We start from the raw sequence: 8,660 nt of genomic DNA on the forward strand, positions 1-8,660 counted from the left end.
GGTAATAAATGCATATTGAAAAGCGGTGTCCAATAGGATGAAGCAGTGTGCTCATATCAGATTTTCTACACTGTGAGCGGTGCACAAAAAATTTCTCGTTCTCCTAATTACTCTCGATTGGGTTAGGGGTCCATCAGATGTCAGATTCGGCCGAAACATGATAGATTTTATTCGATTCATTTAAATTCAGAGATGGATATAAGAAATAGATGTAATATTCAAAGCATATTTGAGTCATATAATATATATTGCCATGCTTTATTTCGAATCTGACTTGATATAATATAAATCCTAAGCCATCTCACTCACCTATGGTAGATGATAGCCATCATAATCCCACTCGTCTTGACAGTCTTTCTCCTTTATTTGAAATATTATTATTATTAAAGTTTATATAAAATATATATATATTATAAAAAATCATAATAATTAATTATTTTTGTTTGTTTTGTCTTTAAATCCTGGATTAATTTGACTTATGTGTCAACCATTATTTATTAGAATATATTATAGTTATGACTGAAAATGGTTCGATTGATTCGATTTTAAGTGATTTTTTCAAACTGAACTAACATTTCAATTTAAGATGTTCCTAAAATCAAATATTTGACTAAATACAATCGATTTCTTTCGTTCGATTTTATATCGGTTCAGTTTGTTCATGTAGCTTTTCCAAATATTTGAGCGATTGTCGATTTAAACAGATTGATCGATTTGGTTTATATTTTTTATTCCTTTATTATGATCCATATGAAGGAAACAGATCTAAGGTTTCAGGGTTAGATCTTGAAACTTTTTCAAGATCAGACAGCGGAAAACTAAAATAAATCAAAATTTATCTTATAAAATCAAAAAATCCTAGATCTAAGATCCTATTACATGACATTAAATCAAAAATTAAAATATAAAGAGCAGAACTACATGTTGATCATATTAACATGTTTCTATACTACATCTAATGTATATAAAATATAATAGATCAGATCTATTACCTTGCAAGTTAGACGTTCTAACTTTACTGATCCGGACTTGAGGATGATGTTGCAAGCCATACATGTGTCCGGCCTCTAAGAGTCGTCCACACGAGCCCATGAATCACGATCAGAAGTCTGATCCAGAAAATCAGCACAGTATGCTAGTACTGTGCTGATCCTTCTTCGATGATCGATCAAATACCTCCTTCTTCTTGATTTGGACTCTTCCAAAGATGAGAAGTAGGAGAAGGAGTTTTAGATGTGAGACACTCTTAGAAAACTCACAGATGGAGAAAGGAAAGAGGTGAACTCAGCAACCCTAGAAGAAGACCCTCTTCTTTTTCTCTTTGCTTTACCCAGACACATAGTTTTGTGTCTGTTATATCTCCATGCCCCTACACTCTTTCTCCTTGATTTTCACATACCCCAAAGGTCTCTCAATTCTCTATAATCCATGAAAATTTTAAGAATAAATTCATCTTAAATAATGAGATATGAAGAATCCTTGTTTAGATCAAATACCTAGTCAAGAAAAATTCAAACAGGGCAAGACAAGGGGTGCCCAACTCTTGGGCCCCCCTCTTTCTTTTTCTGCCATGGACCACAGCAAAGGGTGCACAATATATACCATAAAAGCCACAAAAATTTAGAAAAAATTTGGGTAAAATCAGTGCCATAAGGAAAGAGTTTTGGTTTCCTAAAATTCTATCTCATAGAATTTGAAATCCAAACAAATTCCTACTTTGACTTGGTCCACAACCACATTCCATGTAAGAGAGAAAGAGTGAAACCTTTGGGCATACGTGAAGGCCTGGAGGGAAGGTTTTGTCTCACAAAATAAGAGAGAGTGGGCATGGGGGGCTAAGGTGGCGCAAGGTGAAATCTTAGTCTTACTAGGATTTAATCTATAGCTTGTTCAAATTTGGTTTCTCAAACCAAATCAAACCAAAACCAAATCAACCCAATTAAAATAGATTTTAACCCAATTAAGAACCTAATTTAATCAGATTAAATTAGATTTAAATCTGATATAATTTTTTAATCGAATTAGAAATTAGGTTGTCCCAAGTCTTAATTGAACTAGGACTAGTTTTTTCTTGTACTTGGCTTATCCAATAATCAATTGGACTTGATCCATTCAAGCCCAAACTAAATCTAATTCAATCATATTCAATTAGACTTAATCTTAGCCCATTGGCTTAATCAAATTAAGCTAATTAGTAATCGACTTGCTAATCGATCATCCTGCAATACTTGCACTAGGTTAAATGTCAATCGTATTGATCGTTTAACCCTAGAAAATTCTTAATCGTTGATCAACCATCCGATCGGATCGTGAACTCTAATGTATGTGACCTCATAGGTCCGAACCTAAGCCGATAGTACAGAAATAAATTTTTGCACCAATCGAAGTGACCATCTAGCAATGGTACCCGACGATTGGATAGGTCGAATGTATAGAACAACATCCTTAGAACCCATGCGGATATAGTTTCCATATAATTCATCTCCTTGACCAAAATGCTCATAGGACACCTCAGAATTCAACTGTCAACTCTGATCAGATTGTCCACATTCTATTTCAAAATATCAAATCCATCTGATGGATTATCTTGGCCAAGATTTTGCTAAATTGAAATACAGCGACTCATTCGTCTCCAACTCTTGGAGTGGTCAATCCCATCTTGATCACACTCTGACTTCGCAAGTACTTGATTGTGTCCAGAAGCCTTCCGTCACTGAATTAAAAATTCAGTTAGTCCAGTACCAAAGCACAGTGAATTGCTTGTAAGTCACTGAGGCGATCTCAGGTGTAAGAGACACTTATACCTATATTCCATCAGAGACATTCTCGACAGCAGAATACTCTGGAGTTGATCACATTCAATGACGATGTACCCTTACATCTCATCTGTATGCCATACCAGTGTCTCCACACTCCTTGGTTAAGAGGATAACCAACCCATATGGCCTACAATGATCTATGCTCGATAGAAGCTGTCGTCCTTATTAACAGCCTATCATTTGGTTGTGAACAGTTTTAAGGACTAATCGATAAATCCTCTTTTATCGAACCTAAATAGTCTTAAGGATTTCATCACAACAACGGAGTTCATTAGAAGATGAAAACTTGTGATGAAAATATCAAAAATATATTTTATTTTTTAACAAATCAATTACAATACAAGGTTGCTCAACCATCAATAGGTTGACGATTGACTTTTGAGATATATTTTTTAACAATTCTCACCTGTCCTAAAGCCACTCGACACAGTATCTAATACCCATCTTCGACTTATGATTGTCGAACTCCTTTATTGTCAGGATTTTAGTGAAGGGGTCGGCCAGATTCTCCTTTTCATCGATTTTCTAAAGATCGACGTCACCTCGATCCACGATCTCCTGGATCAGATGGAAGCGACGTAAAATGTGCTTCGTCTGCTGGTGTGTTTTGGGTTTCTTCGCCTGAGTTATGGCACCAGTGCTGTCGTAGTAGAGCAGGACCGACTATCGAGGGAGGGTGTTACTCCGAGCTCGGTGATGAATTTTTTTAGCCACACAGCTTCCTTCACGGCATCCGATGCTACGATGTACTCCACTTCACAAACAGAGTCTGCCACAGTATGCTGCTTGAAACTCTTCCAGCAGATGGCTCCACCATTCAGAGTAAAGATATAACCCGACACGCTTTTGCTGTCATCATGGTCAGATTGAAAGCTGAGTCTGTGAACCCCACAAGTTTCAGATCTGACTCGCCATAAATCAACCATTGATCCTTAGTATTTTTCAAATACTTAAGGATGGCTTTAACCACTTTCCAGTAGTTTTCTCCAGGATCAGATTGGTATCTACTCACTACTCCTAGTGAGTATGCCACATCTGGCCTTGTACATGTCATGACGTACATGATAGATCCTATGCCAAAGCATATGGGACTCTACTCATATGCTCTCTCTCTTCAGGAGTTGTCAGACAATCCTTCTTAGAGAGAAATTCCATGGCCTATCGGTAGATAGCCTTATTGAAATTCTCCATGCTGAACCTCTTCAGCACAGTGTCTATGTACGTGGACTGAGATAACCCAAGCATCCTTTTAGATCTATCTCTATAGATCTTCATCCTAGGATGTAAGATGCTTCACCCAAGTCCTTCATGGAGAACTGCGATAACGACCAAACTTTTATTCCCTGTATGCGGGATATCATTCTCAATTAAAAAATATCATCCACGTACAAGATAAGAATACCACAACTGGATCATTTGCCCATTTATAGATGCAGGGCTCTTCTCCGTTCTTAACGAAGTCATACGTTTTGATCATCTTATCAAAATGCATGTTCCAACTCTGAGAAGCTTGCTTCAATCCATAAATGGATCTCTAAAGCTTGCACACCTTGGACTCATCTGTGGATGTAAACCCTCAGGTTGTATCATATATATCTCTTCGGTCAGCTCTCCATTCAGAAAAACTGTCTTTACATCTATCTGTCAGATCTCATAATCCAGATGGGCAGCTATTGCAAGCATTATCCGAATGGATTTGAGCATTGCCACAGGGGAGAACGTCTCGTTATAGTCAATACCATAATGTTGACGATACCCTTGGCAACCAGACGGACTTTATAGGTCTCCACCTTTCGTCTGCGTCCCTCTTCCTTTTGAAGACCCATTTACACCCAATGGGTTTAACCCCTTCAGGTGGGTCAACCAATGTCCATACATTGTTGACCTTCATGGACTCCATTTCGAATTTCATGGCTTCAAGCCATTTCTCGAAATCAGATCTCTGCATTGCATCCATATAGGTGATCGATCCTCATCATTCTCATCGAGTTCAATGGGATCACCATCCCGGATCAAGAAATCGTAGTATCTGTCCGACTGATGCGGTACTCTACTAGATCGCCTTAATGGTACAGGTACATTGGGCTTCGAATCTGATCTAATCAAATCCGACTCAGGTTCAGCTATTGATGTCGGTTCTTCTACCTATCGAACTTCATCAAGTTTAACCTTAGAGGCAACGGTTCCTTCACCAAGAAACTTCTTTTCTAAAAATATTGCCTTAAGGCTGACGAACACCTTTTGTTCATCAGCATGGTAGAAAAAATATCCTTTGGTCTCTTTGGGATACCCTATGAATGTGCATTTGTCAGACCTAGGTCCAAGTTTATCTGTAACTAACCATTTGACATAGGTCGGGCACCTCCAGACCCTAAAGTGTGAAAGTGTTGGCTTACGCCCTGTCCATATCTCATATGGAGTCTTAATTACATATTTACTTGAACCCTATTTAACAGATAACAAACCGATTCGAGTGCATATCCCCAGAAGGATATCGACAAGCTGGCAAAACTATCATAGATCGGACCATGTCTAATAGAGTATGATTTTTTCTTTCAGACACACCATTATGCTGTGGTGTTCCTGAGGAGTCCATTGGAGAGAATCACATTCTCTCCTAGATATATGAGAAACTCACCAGAAAGGTATTCTCCTCCTCGGTCAGACCGAAGAGTTTTAATACTCTTCCCAGTTTATTTTTCTACTTCACTTTGGAATCGTTTAAATATTTCAAATGAATCCGACTTATATTTCATCGGATAGACATATCCATATCTGGATAGATCATCTGTGAAAGTGATGAAGTAGAAATATCCACCTCTAGCATTTGTGCTCATGGGCTCGCATACATCAGTATGTACTAGGCCCAAGAGCTCAGTAGCTCTCTCACCTTTTTCAGTAAAAAATGACTTGATCATTTTACAGGAAGACAGGACTTACATGTTGGAAGTGATTCACAATCACTGACTTCGAAGATTTTCTCTTGAGTCAACCTGTTTATCCTGTTCTTGTTTATATGACATAGTCTATAGTGCATAAGTAGATATCTGATACACTATCTAATCTAGGTGCTTTCAGTAGAATAGACTACATTAACAGATTGTGATAACATATACACACCATTGTTTAAATGTCCATAAAAAATAGTAACACCATTCATAATGATATTACAAACTTGTTTCTTTATTGAAATTTCATAATCATTTTTGGCCAGAAGGCCTACAGAAATAATATTTTAAAAAAAATTGGGACAGAAATGACAATCATTAAGAACAACAATATGGGACTCAAATATAAGTTTCAAGATTTCTAATGCTAGAACTGAAACTGGTTTCCATCTCCAACATTCAGGAACCTCTCGCCTTGCTCGAATCTCCTACTGATCTGCAACTTCTGCAAGAATTGCAAATATGGTAAGGGCTACCGGTATCCAATACCCAGTCAGTTATATCACAAATAGAGAAATTGCAAGGAGTTATCATATAAATACCTTGCCCAGCAACAGCTTGCTTCTTTCTCTACCTGTTCGGATCTAGGGAGGCAATGTACTGAGGACAGTTTCTCTTCCAGTGCCTCCGCTTCTTACAAAAGAAGCATTCAGCTTGACTCTTATCGGGCTTGATCTTTCTGGTCTGGCCCTGTACTGATGTCCTAGCCTAAACTTGTACCTTCTTCACTTTCTTCTTCTTGTTCTTCTTTCCTTTCTCAAAAGGTCGAGAATCAAAAGACGAACCTCCCACTAAGTTCACCGACTCCTTGTAGAGTTGGTGATCCTTCTCAAAATTCTGAAGCAACCCCAGTAACCCATGGTAATTTACTTCAGGCTTTGTCATTCTATAATGAGTGAGGAATGGGAGATAAGACTTGAGCAGTGAGTTCAGTATTGCATCTTTCCCAAGCTGCTCATGCAAGAAAAGCTGAGCTTGCTCAAACGCTCCATCAGCTCGATCATGTACAATATATGATCAGTGACAGAGGCACCATCCCGCATTTTGGTGTTGAAGATGGCACAACTAGTCTTGTGCCTCTCCACATCATCGGATGTGTCAAAGACATCCTCCAACACTTGAAGCATGTCCTTTGGCTGAGCCGTCTCAAATTTACGATTGAACTCGTTGCTCATGGCAGTCAGCATGATGCAGCGCACCATGGTTCGATCACTGAGCCACTTCTGGTAAGTATCTCTGACTGTTCCACATGCATTGACAGCTGACTCCTCAGTACAGGATCCGTTATCACATATAGGATCCGTTCATGCTCCAGGACTATCTTCAACTTTCGGTACTAGCTACCGAAGTGGGTCCCACCAAATTTTTATTGTTCAACAATGATCGGAGCGATAGGAAAGTGGCCATATCTGCACAAAGGAGAACTATAACCTAATTAGTAATTGATTCATTAAACTTAAAGATTTGGACTTTATCAAAAGATTTCTCCCACTATTTTATTCGAATTGGTAGCCTCTACCTCTAATTCGAAGAATTATCCTAATTCCTTAGTGGATACTAGAATCCACTTAGACTGCACACAAGCCCAATTTGGTTAGCCAACCCATATACATCTAAGGATAGATTCATAATCAATTATTTCTCTAAATAATTTTTAGTAATTTTAATTTTATCCCAGTCCCTAATCAGTAGGCTTTGGCCTCACTGAAAAGATCTGGTTAGGTCCAACCATTAACATGACATATTTGGCCCATCTAGCCAATGAATGATTAGGCCCAACTTTGGTTGGCTAACCTAACTACCATTTAGAAAGATGCAGTCAAGAAATCATATTATGAATGACAATTTCATCAGTCGATAAGCACCAGGCCTTTGGGCCTCCAATGATTATCCAACTGATGGACCCATTATCATCCACTTAATGGGAGGCTATGATCTAGTTATCACCATAACTACTTCATTTTAAGGACCTAATAATTTTAGAGGATTTAATTGATTTAGAGGAGGAGGTCAGATGAACCAGCTTATCATGATCCTCCCACTAGCTTCACCAAGTCAGCTTAAGGGAGACCATTTAAAAGGGCTGGTCTAGGAGCACCTAAATCAGTCACACTGATTTACCTAGCTGACATGGGTCAGCTCGAATAGTCAAGTGATCCGATCAAAATATAATTTCACCAAGAGGCCAGATAAGTTCGATCGGTGGGAGGGTCTGCAAAGCTTGCCTTAGACACCATCAGAAATGACAGGTAAGTGGGTTGCCAATTAAAAACCATCGGTCTGGTTTACCATAGACACCAACTGTTTAATTAGTTTCGATTAGATCAACCTAACAGTTCGTGCTAGACCCTTAGCCAAGAATCAAGTCCATTTAGTTCTCGTTAAAGATATGGACTTGACCAACTACAACTATTGTAATTGATCTAGAGAATCATTGACCTAATCTAACACAACAATTGATTAGATTTAGTCAATTTTCTAATTAAGTCCATCTTTAATCTAACCTTAGGTCTAACCCAATTAATGGATCTAATTCCCACTAACCCATTAACCCAATGTGTTATGGTTTGTGTCTTAGGTTCTTCAATTCATAATTCTAGAACCTAATCAAACAACTTCTTAATTCTTAATTAAGTTTTGGCTGAGGATTGGTGTTCGACTTTTCAAAAATAATTTTTATTTTATAAAATATTTTTATAACATGGTTCTACCAACCAAGTTGCATGTTTGATTCATAATCAAAATGCAAGTAAAATAAGCATGAAACTACTTTAGATCTAATCTAAACAGGTTCATATAATTGAAATAATTTTAACTTTAAACTACGTAAATTTTTCAGACAAATATATGATGGTTCTTTGCATAAAATTATTAACAAAGAGATTTTATTTTA

The sequence above is a fragment of the Elaeis guineensis genome, chromosome 4 (assembly GCF_000442705.2).
Source record: "Elaeis guineensis isolate ETL-2024a chromosome 4, EG11, whole genome shotgun sequence".
NCBI lineage: Eukaryota > Viridiplantae > Streptophyta > Magnoliopsida > Arecales > Arecaceae > Elaeis > Elaeis guineensis.